Source organism: Palaemon carinicauda, chromosome 6, assembly GCF_036898095.1.
Source record: "Palaemon carinicauda isolate YSFRI2023 chromosome 6, ASM3689809v2, whole genome shotgun sequence".
Taxonomy (NCBI): domain Eukaryota; kingdom Metazoa; phylum Arthropoda; class Malacostraca; order Decapoda; family Palaemonidae; genus Palaemon; species Palaemon carinicauda.
Genome location: NC_090730.1, coordinates 126,870,024 through 126,882,523, shown reverse-complemented (window position 1 = coordinate 126,882,523; position 12,500 = coordinate 126,870,024).

The window sequence follows — 12,500 nt, the reverse complement described above, 5'->3', positions numbered from 1 at the left end:
GCGAGTTGGAGGTTGTCATTGTAATTGTTGTTACGTCTAATTAAATGATACTGAATGAAAAATAGTGAAATTCTGTCAATGATCAAACTTGAACTTTCCGATAATTCGGTGCGTAGCTGAAATGAGACCTTTCACATCTCAACATTCAAGTGAATTGAATAATTATGAGAACAAAAGATCAGACAGAATCCCCCTTGACGTACCTCTGAATGTTTTATTGACTCAAGCTATCCATTACTTCCTTGTTACCTTTTAACTCGTGGTTACATAGAAAGACGTTCTCCTTCCCTTCCCCACCTCTTTCATTCATCGTCCTCTTGTGTTCGAGTAATTAAGCAAGTATCTGTTTGAGTTCTTTACCAACAGTTATATTTAATGACATTTTCTTTTCGATTGCATTAACGTTTGTGTTTGGAAAATGTTGGAAGCAATATAATGATGACATTTTCTTCAACGACAAATAAGCGAATTTAAGGTTGAAGGGTTGTTTGTTGGATATTTAAAATAAACTTGCTGGGAATCCTAAAAAGTTATAGCTAACAAAATATTTCGTTTCTTGATTCATGAGAGAGAGAGAGAGAGAGAGAGAGAGAGAGAGAGAGAGAGAGAGAGAGAGAGAGAGAGAGAGAGAGAGAGTAGTGTTTTACTGAATAAAAAAAACCAAAGAAAGCGTCACAGTATATGCAACGCAGTCTAGATTTGTGGAGGTCTGATTTGTCTGATAATTTCCTTAACTATCTGGCATTAGGTTTTTGAATCCAGCAGTAGAGCTGGATTTATTTGATGTTATATTATATTTCATTGTCAGTGTTTGAAGTTTCTTTTGTGGCTGTAAGAACTTCATTTTACATTGATAGTTGTAATTGGAATATTAATTTTATTTTAATTACTGGCAGGGCTGAAATGTTGACACAGGCTTAATCAGCAAAAGAATTAACTGAATTTTATACAGGTTTTTACCTTTTGTGTATTCATTTACTTATTCTTGGAAAATTAGATGACTATGAAGTATAAAAGGAGGAAAAGAGAAAGAATGCCATACGGAGAAAAAGAGTAATATGTAAATGGTAAAGAAACTTGATAACATAAAAATGGTATTGCCACTATCATTTGATTTTTTACCTTACGTCATATCCTTTATTTTTTTTTTTATAAAGTAGAACGTATCTTTGGAAGTAATGCTACGAGGGGATGAAGTGGAAAAATATTTCAGTAAATCAGATGTTGCACATCTAGATAATACAAAAACATAATTTCAAGCATCATATGTACATTCATAAACTAATGAAAGATTCATTTCAAGAAAAATATTGTAAAATTACTTTCCTACGCTAAAATTAGGAAAAAAATAGATAAACAAAAAGTAGAATATAGTGATTCGTAAGCAGGTTTTATGCATTTATTTAAAACACGAACAATATGTGAATAATGAATAAATTATTTCGAAATTTCATTACATAGTTTTGAGTGAATTTTTGAGGGGCAAACGTTAGAAAAATTGAATAATAGTCCTACAACATTAGTGGGATCGAGTAGTTTACAAGGTAATCATAATTATGCTGATAGAAATTTTTTTTAGAGGAATAATTAAAATTATGATCCTAGAAACATTATCACACAACTAATATTCAATTGACAATTTGAAACTTCCATTTCTATTATACTGTATACCTTCTCACACTGTTAATCTGGTTAAATTTGAGAGAATTTTTAATAAAAGTATCATAATCAGTATTTGTTTCTGGATAAACCAGATTATATTGACATTTAATGAGAAGTATCAATGGAATCTGTCGAACATTAAGCATGATTTCCTATTATTTCTGTACGTTCTTCAATTAAGTCTATATCTCATATGAAGAATTTAGTTAGTTTCATTAATACACAATTAACAAAAGAAAGGTGCATATTTGAATAGAATTGTTATTTATTTTCAAAAAGGCTTTTAAATTCACACTTTCTTAGATTTCACTTCCTTATTATCATCATTAAATAAATACTGCTTTCAGCAAAGAAAAAAAAAACGTAAAATCAAAATATATAAGTCCTTTTCTTTTTACGTAAGAATGAAAAAATGTGTAGAAAAGCAGATTAACTACATTTTTATGTAGATACAAATGTGTTGCTTAACAACAACTTCCTCCTATCTTCTTTAATATATATATTTTTTTTACCATCAATCATTACATTTCTGAACGCATGCATATTACATATTCGTGTACCTCTTTAACTTTAAACAATGTATTTGCGCAGGAAACAATAATTTGCTGATTGTAATTAAGTTTAGATTGGTTTTTGGATGTGATTGTTCATGCTTTTGTGATATATTTTGTACTACTGTTGTAGATAAGTAAATTAAGAGCTAGAACGGAAAAGCATTTTATGCATACGATAATCTACATAGATTATTTTATAAACCTAATTTCCCATATGAAGGTGATATGCCTTTTCGTTTTACAGTGTATTATATATGTACAAATATATTGCACACACATAGCTTATGTATGTATATATATATATATATATATATATATATATATATATATATATATATATATATATATATATATATATATATATATATATATATATATATATATACACTATATATATATATATATATATATATATATATATATATATATATATATATATGTGTGTGTGTTTATATATATACATAACTATATATATGTATATATATGCATATATATATATATATATATATATATATATATATATATATATATGTGTGTATATGCTAAATTCAATTGATTTTTCATCCATAAGAAATAATTGAAATTCATGTAAAACCCATATCCAGAACAACCATTTTGAAATCCTCTCTCAAACATCTGAACGCCTTTCGCTCCATCTCTCAGAATCTCTTTACACCAAGAATCTGTCACCTTTCTCAAACAATTAAACCACCACACCATTACATATTACCTATCTGATTATTACCAACACCTCTGCCTTTGTTGTTGATCTGTTTTTATTATTATTATTTATATATATATATATATATATATATATATATATATATATATTTTTTTTTTTTGGGCTCAAGCCATGTCGTCCTGATGGAAGTTCCTATAGGGTAGCTTCCTAGGGTATATTACAACTACGGCGATATTCCCAGAGAATTTACCTTAAGGTACCCAGAATTCTAACTCCTGGAGCGAATATCCCTAATGAAAGGGATATCGCGACATATCAGAGGACGTATTCTTGACACGCCACATGGCAATCTGCACCCCGAACAGAGATAACACATCGAAGGGGTCAATTGGCAAGAAAACGAAAACGAGAAAGAAAAAGGGGAGCCGTTCCCAAGGCTCTCTCTTCTCCCGTTTCGTAAGCGTGCATTGCGCCGATCCTGGCGCCATCTGTATTCCTTTTTGCGTAGCTTAACAACTCGGTGTTTTTTCCTGTGTTGCTCGCAAAATCTTGGATTTAATCATCTTTTCATGGCTTCTCCAACTTCGCCTGCCTCTGATAAGTTGAATACCATTTCTTTTATGTATAAATGTAGGCTCTTGGTAAATTTTAAAGTGATTAATAGTAATAATCTTTGTTACAAGAGCCGTTGCCTACCGGAGGTGTCCTGGACGCTGTCGCTCGCTAGGTATGAGTTTTAGTTAGCCAGAGCGACGTTCCCGGTTGTGTTGCTTCAATAAATTTTAGCTATTTAGCGTTACATAGGATTGCCTTTCTCGTGCTTTTAGTATTTTTGTTTTGGCGAAGTATTCGCCAACTCTGGCCTACGCTAGGCCATGTAGCCTAGTCGTTTGGCCCTAGTACTTTCCTGCATGATTTTGGATTTCCGAGTGTTTTAAAATTTTATTGGAGCTTTAGGCAGTTTTTTTATACATTTAAGATTAGGTTGATTATTTCCAAGATAGTATACGAGTGAGTTTCGGTGATTTAGGTAATCGATTCTCTTGGTGCCTAGGCTAAGTTGCCTATGGAGCCTTAGTATACTTTCTCATACTCCCCGGTTGCTTTCTTTTCTTCAGAGAAGGTATGCAATCCCTTTCCCTCTGTTTAAGCCTTGGGCTTAACCCTAGTGGTTTATCTGAATTAACTTTCGATACAACTATACTGGGGTGTTACTGTACCTCCCTGTTCCAGTAAGTCTGGCTTCAGAGAGGGACAAAACATCAGAGTTTTTAGTCTGAGTCTGTGGTTGTCTGGCTTGGGGTAGAGTCTCCCTCACTAGCCTGACGCAGACATAGGAGGCTTAGCCTCCTTAGGTCACTGCCGAAGGTTTCTGTACGAGATGATTCCTTCTTTTGTGATCTAGCAGACTAGTCCTTGTTGCTGTTCTTGGTGGGAGGATAAGATCCTTTCCCTGGGAGTAGCAACACCTTCCTTGCTTTGGTTCAGTGGGGGTTGGCAAGTATTGCTGGCCTCCCTCCTTGGATCTCCCTTAGGCTAAGATGAGTTTTCTTGGCTGCGGGTGATTCTTCACTAAAGCAAGGTTGGTAGGACCCTCTTTGTCCCTTCCCCCTCTATCTCTGTAATGGCCTAGCCGTTACAGTACTGTACGTCATTCTACATCTGGACCTAGTATAGGTTAGGATGTGGAATTGACTCAGTCCCTTGCCGGCCGGCAGAGTGTGCCGGCCGGCAAAGGTATTCTGCTTTGAGTGCTGCCCGGACCTCCCTTGGTCCCTCATCCATGTCTGCCTGTAGAGCCAGACGGCATTGGTGAGGAAGCCTGAATTAGATTCTCCCCTTCTTTATATGCACTCTTTCGGATTGCCGGGCTTGGAGGTAGTATACTCTCTTATCTCGGCATCCATTCTGTTTTCTTCTAGTGTTGTACCCGACCCGGATGCCGGCCTCATCGGCCGGCAGCCGGGCAGTCGAAGTCCTCTGGTTCTTTTGCTGCTGGCCGGCATCGGTTGTTTACCTTTGCCGGCCGGCTATTGTCAAGCCCTTGTCTGCCGGTCGCTATGAGCAGTGGCCGGCAGCCGGGTGCTACCTTGTGTAGTTGCCGGCCGGCAGTCATTGCCGGCCGACATTGGCTGTTGCTGGCCGGCAGTAACTGCCAGCCGGCACATGCATTTGAACCAGCGTTCTGCCGCCTTATAGCTGTTAAGTAGTATACTTTAAAGCTAGTTATGGTGTGTGCCGGCCGGCAAGTGCCGGCCGGCGCATTACCTTCTATGCTGTACCAGTATTCTTCAGTACAGCATATACTGTAGGAATAAAACTATAGTATAGTATTGGTACAACACTGTTTGTTCTAACACTTTTGTGTTGTCTTGCACAGCCCTTTGGGGTTGCCTTACAGATAAGAAGTGAGTTCTTTCTTGTCTATTATCCGGTATTTTAAAATCATACCTTAGGTGTGAGCTACACCTGTTTCCTCTGGAAACTTTTCATTGGTTACTCTAGGACAGATTAACCATACGATTTTATTATCTGGAAGGCTGCAACAATTGGTTGTGCGGGAAACACAAGTGTGTGTCTTTCCTTTCTGATTTGTTATGCTAAACTGTGCATATCCAGTGATACGTAGTTCACTTGATACTCATGGAAATTTCTTCTCTTTACAGGAGGACCATCCGAAGTGCGGAAGTGTTTTCTGCAACGTCCGCAGTAAGAACCTCTGCGGACATGAGTTTTGTAGGAGGCACACAGCATGCGCTGTCTCCAAGGGTGATCTCCGGTATTGGGACCCTCAGGTATGTACCGTGTGCTCTAACCTGATTACTGAGGCTTTTGATTCCCCTAGGTCGGCGGAATCAAGGGATATAGCAAGGGAGAAGCTTCGTACCTGGGTAAGGGGCTTCCAGAGGAACACCTTTGGAACTTATCTTCCAAGTGAGAAGATGAGGGCTTACCTTTTCCCTAGAGCATCAGCTGATGCAGTGATTCCCCAGCCTCAAGAGGAGATCTCCCAAGTTCAGATCCAGGTGGATGCTGAAGTCGCAGTCGCTTTGCAAGACATCCAGTTGGACGACAGGATGTCAGACGTGTCCGAGCGTCTGGAGGAAGACCTCCTGGCAGGAGTCCAGGATGAAGTTCAAGCTCCAGACATTGTAGAGGAAGAGGCCGACGAGGTGTCGGCTGCTCCGGTTCAGATCCCTGAACCTATTCCCTCAACATCGTCCGCTCTCCCAGTAGAGCTGGGACAGGCCCTCTCCTCCATTGTTGGAATGATCCAACAAATGCAGAAGGAGAATAATGAGAAGGCGGCTGCAATGGAACTGCAGATGCAGAAGCTTGCAGCATCACATGGGCCCCAGAAAAGGCTCAATGTGAAAGACCTTCCCTTGTGCTCAGATACTAACCCGTGGAGATATGCTGAGCACATGCTGATGACGACTGGAAAGATCGTCATGTCGGAGAAGTTGGGTTCAGTTCCCCTAGAGGAGGTGGAATTCTGGCCCAGCAAGGGGTCCTATCCGGACTGCTATGTCCGGTTGAGGAAGGAACCAGCTTCAAAGGAGGAGACAGAGCCGAAGGAGGTCATAGTGATGGACCATGCTAAGGCTCAAGCTTTGCTTTCATCTTCGATGAAAGAGAGGGGCTTCACGAACTCAAAGGTAGCTGCATTGAGTAAGAAGCTCCCTTCCTTTGTGTCCTCTCCTGCTAGAGCCTTCCCCTTTTTACAGAAAGGGTTTGCGGCTGTATTAAAAGCAGTCGAGGCTGGCAAGCCTTGCCCTTCCCTGGAGGAGTGTAAACCCTTGTCGCTGGCCCTACCTATGGACCACAAGGACTGGAAGGACGTCCATCTTACCTTCTCAGTCGGGAAGTTGGAGGCTGATATTGCCAGACGTCAGTTCGGTGAGAACCTCCCTAAGCTGTCTGACTTTCTTTTGCGGAGAGAGCTCGAGACAAAAGAAAGACTGGCTGCCTCAATGTCTCTTCAGACCACTCTTGAGACGATGGCAAGTGACCCCAAGGTCCATGAAATGTTCATGGTAGTGGCCAAGACTCATCTGGCCACAGTGACGAAGGATCTTTATAGCTTCGTCAGGGCGAGGAGAGCTTGTAGGGAGTTCGTGTTCACCTCGGCTACGGTGAGGCACGAGCCAAGGAAACTAATCTCCTCCAACATTTGGGGCAAAGACCTTTTCCCTAGCGAATTGGTCAAAGAAGTTGTTGATAAGGCCGCCACGGAGAATAGAAACCTTCTCCAGAAGTGGGGCCTGGCTATCAAGAGAAAGTCTTCCCCGGATGAGGGTCCCCAACCAAAGAGGAAGACTATGAGGACTAGGCTACCGTCTCGGCCAGCCAAGCCATTTAGACAGCAACAGCAACAGCAATTGCCATTGCCTTCAGTGCCCCAGATGGTGGCACAAACCCTGACCACATTCCAGTGGGTACCCCAGGCCGTGTCGACACAGTCCCCGGCATTTAACCCAACGTTCGAAGGGCAGTCAACTTCCTTTCGAGCAAAGCCTAGAGGAGCAGCCAGAGGCTCGTCTAGGCGCCCCTCAAGGGGAAGGGGATTCAGGGGTGGTCGCGGTCAGGGAGGCAAGACCTCAGGACGGCAGTCCAAGTGAGATGATGCCGGTAGGAGGGAGACTTCAGAATTTTCGGGATCGGTGGACCTTCGATCCCTGGGCCCACAGCCTACTCAAGAATGGACTGGGCTGGAGCTGGTACAGCACTCCACCCCTGTGCCCTCGGTTTTTTCAACACTCCACCCCCGTTCTGGAGGAGTACATCCAAGAACTGTTGGAGAAAAAAGTGATCCGAAGGGTGAAGTCCATCAAATTCCAAGGGAGGCTGTTTTGTGTTCCCAAGAAAGACTCGGAAAAACTCAGAGTCATTCTGGACTTGTCGCCACTCAACAAGTTCATAGTGAACTGCAAGTTCAAGATGCTAACACTGCAACACATAAGGACCTTACTGCCCAAGAGGGCATATACCGTCTCCATAGACTTGTCAGACGCCTATTGGCACGTTCCAATCAACCGTCGACTCTCCCCCTACCTAGGGTTCAAGCTACAACGAAGACTATACGCCTTCAGAGCCATGCCATTCGGGCTAAATATAGCCCCAAGGATCTTCACGAAGCTTGCGAGCGTAGCTCTCAAACAATTACGCCTAAAGGGAATTCAGGTAATAGCCTACCTGGACGACTGGCTGGTGTGGGCAGCATCCGAGACAGAATGCTTGCAAGCTTCCATTCAAGTGATCCAGTTCCAAGAGTATCTAGGCTTCAATATCAACAGAAAAAAGTCTCGACTTTCTCCATCTCAAAAGTTCTAGTGGCTGGGAATCCACTGGGACCTAATGTCACACCGTTTCTCCATCCCGGCGAAGAAAAGGAAGGAGATAGCGGGTTCTGTCAAGAGACTTCTAGATTCCGAAAGGATATCAAGACGCGAACAGGAGAGAGTACTGGGTTCTCTCCAGTTTGCTTCGGTGACAGACCCGGTGCTAAGAGCACAGCTAAAGGATGCAACCGGAGTTTGGAGAAGTTATGCATCAAACGCGCGAAGAGATCTGAGAAGACCAGTTCCGCTTCGTCTACGGACTCTTCTCAGGCCTTGGTCCCAAGCCAGACATCTAAAGAAGTAGGTTCTTCTTCAGCCACCTCCCCCGTTGGTGACAATTCACTCAGACGCCTCGAAGGAGGGATGGGGAGGTCACTCTCATCGGAAAGAGGTCCAGGGGACTTGGTCCAAGCTATTCAAGACCTTTCACATAAACTTTCTAGAAGCTATGGCAGTGTTCCTTACCTTAAAGAAAGTCTCCCCCCATCACTCGATCCACATAAGGTTGGTGCTGGACAGCGAGGTAGTTGTGAGATGCTTGAATCGACAAGGATCAAGGTCACCACCTCTCAACCAGGTGATGTTGGCCATCTTCCGGTTGGCGGAAAAGAAGAAGTGGTACCTGTCGGCAGTTCACCTTCAAGGAGTCCGCAATGTGACAGCGGACGCTCTATCCAGGTTCACACCGATAGAGTCGGAATGGTCCTTAGACGCAGGATCATTCTCCTTCATCTTGAGTCAAGTCCCAGAACTGCAGATAGACCTCTTTGCGACGAAAGACAACAAGAAGTTGCCCCTGTACGTGTCCCCGTACGAGGACCCCTTAGCGGAAGCAGTGGACGCGATGTCCCTCGACTGGAACAGATGGTCCAGGATTTATCTGTTCCCTCCTCACAACCTTCTGTTGAGGGTCCTCAACAAACTGAGATCCTTCAAGGGGGTAGCGGCAATAGTGGCCCACAAGTGGCCGAACAGCGTGTGGTTCCCCCTGGCATTGGAACTACGGTTGAAGTTTCTGCCGCTACCAGATCCAGTTCTGACCCAGCGAGTCCAGAAGTCGACTGTCTGCGCTTCATTACAGAAAACCCGGACCCTGCAGCTCATGATTTTCTCTCCCTAGCGGTGAGAAAGCGTTTCGGGATTTCGAAAGCCAGCATAGACTTCCTAGAGGAATATAAGTGCAAATCTACTAGAAGGCAATATGAGTCATCTTGGAGAAAATGGGTGGCCTTTGTCAAGGCAAAGAATCCGCAGGAGATCTCGACGGACTTCTGCTTATCTTTCTTCATCCACCTCCATGGCCAAGGTTTGGCAGCTAACACGATTTCGGCGTGTAAGTCTGCTTTGACAAGACCCATTCTATATGCCTTCCAGGTCGACCTCGCTAACGAGATCTTTAATAAAGTTCCGAAAGCCTGCGCTAGGCTCAGACCTTCAGCACCTCCAAAGCCCATTTCATGGTCTTTAGACAAAGTTCTTCATTTCGCTTCTCTGTTGAGCAATGAGGAGTGTGCGTTAAAGGATTTGACCCAAAAAGTTATTTTCCTATTTGCACTCACGTCCGGGGCCAGGGTTAGTGAGATTGTAGCCCTCTCGAGAGAGGGAGGTCGTGTTCAGTTCCTGGATGGGGGAGAACTGAACCTGTTTCCGGATCCTACGTTTCTCGCCAAGAATGAGTTACCCAACAACAGGTGGGGTCCCTGGAGAATCTGCCCTCTGAAAGAAGATGCATCTCTATGTCCAGTAGAATGCCTAAAGGTCTATCTTCGTAGAACTTCAGACTTCAAGGGTGGTCAACTATTCAGGGGAGAAACATTAGGCTCAAATTTATCTCTGAATCAGCTCAGAGCGAAAATCACATATTTTATTCGCAGAGCGGATCCTGACAGTACACCCGCAGGTCACGATCCGAGGAAAGTTGCCTCATCCTTAAATTTCTTTAATTGTATGGATTTTGAACATCTTTGTTCATACACTGGCTGGAAGTCTTCCAGAGTGTTCTTTCACCACTATGCGAAGCAAGTGGAGCAACTAAAGAGATCTGTGGTAGCAGTGGGTCGCGTCGTTAACCCTACTGTTTAACTCTGCGAGGAACAGTGGTTTTAATTGGGATGATTAATTCCAGGGTGAGTGTGTAGTCACATACTGTGCTACAAACTAAGTGAGGGCACTGAGTTGCCCATGTTGACTGTTCCATTTCCAAAGGTGAACCTAGCATAAGTGGAGACATGTGTGCCGAGCGTTTCTAACGCTAATGTGACTGATTAGTAATACAGACCTTTATGACTTTGATACCTCGGTATGTTAAAAGTGGCAATAATGTTTTTTCTTTCAGATAAACAAGTTCTGTTTACTATCATACTTATGCTTAAAGTTTTGGTTATCCTCTTCTTATATATATATATATATATATATATATATATATATATATATATATATATATATATATATATATATATATATATATATATATATATATATATATATATATAATTGTTGTTAACCTGTCTATTTATTGTCTGTCAATAAACTTGTTCTTGAGAACCTTGCCTCTCCTTCACCTGTGTCAATTTATTGGTATAATTGAGCATTCATTCTATGTATTTTTAGTTGGGATAATTCTAATAGATTGTTCCTTTATGCAAGCTAATGTTGCATTGGTTTATGCTTTCCCTCAGCGGGAGGACTCCATCCCATAAGGGGACGGTGGCGGATTTACAAGTTTCCTCCTATGCGGATATAAACCTTTGTCCAATACAAGTATTGAGCGGAAAACTGGTCGATATTTCATATTGACGCAGTGGTTCTTTACAAACTATGCTTTACTTAATATAAGGTGAGACCACTATATTGGCTTGCCTGGTATTCATACATAGGTATATGTACTCTTCGAGACTTTTCCAGAGTCTAGTAGGACTCTTCCCTGTAGGGGGCAGGAAGCTCTAACATGGTTTATGGTTAGTTGAAAAGATGAATAACGGTAACATCATAGGTCTCTATGTCTAGTGGACCGAGGAAATACCTCCGGGGAGTACGGCACGTTCTGAGAATCCACAGATACAGTAATGCTCTGGTATACTTCCATCAGGACGACATGGCTTGAGCCCAAAAAACGGATTTTGAGCGAAGCGAAAAATCTATTTTTGGGTGAGATGGCCATGTCGTCCTGATGGACCCGCCCTTCCCTTTCTATGAAAGGGCTGTAGGACCCCTCCCTACATACAGTATCGGTAGCACCTCGTGTATCGCTACAAAGAATACATATGGCGCCAGGATCGGCGCAATGCACGCTTACGAAACGGGAGAAGAGAGAGCCTTGGGAACGGCTCCCCTTTTTCTTTCTCGTTTTCGTTTTCTTGCCAATTGACCCCTTCGATGTGTTATCTCTGTTCGGGGTGCAGATTGCCATGTGGCGTGTCAAGAATACGTCCTCTGATATGTCGCGATATCCCTTTCATTAGGGATATTCGCTCCAGGAGTTAGAATTCTGGGTACCTTAAGGTAAATTCTCTGGGAATATCGCCGTAGTGGTAATATACCCTAGGAAGCTACCCTATAGGAACTTCCATCAGGACGACATGGCCATCTCACCCAAAAATAGATTTTTCGCTTCGCTCAAAATCCGTTATATGCTAATATTGCTTTCTCGAGAATTTTTTCAAATACTTTTACTATTTTTTGCAACATATTTTGAAAGGATTTTTGTACTCTATTATTTTACTAAAGTTTTTTATTTTTTTTTTTACCACAAGTATTTTGAGGAAAAATAGAAGGATCAGACTGATTTCCAATGTAAACATAATTTCATGCTTTTTATATATAGTCTTAAGGGTGGGAATGAATTCCCTAAATTCTAAACGTTTGTTTATTATAGAATGAAGATGAGAGTCGATTCGAAGTTTTCATGCTCCCCTCTTTATCATTACATTTATATATATATATATATATATATATATATATATATATATATATATATATATATATATATATATATATATATATATATATATATATAGCCATATATATATGTATATATATACATTCATATATATATATATATATATATATATATATATATATATATATATACATATATATATAAATATGTATATATATATATATATATATATATATATATATATATATGTATATATATATATATATATATATATATATATATATATATATATATATATGTATATATATATATATATATATATGCTGTCATATATTTATATATATATATATATATATATATAT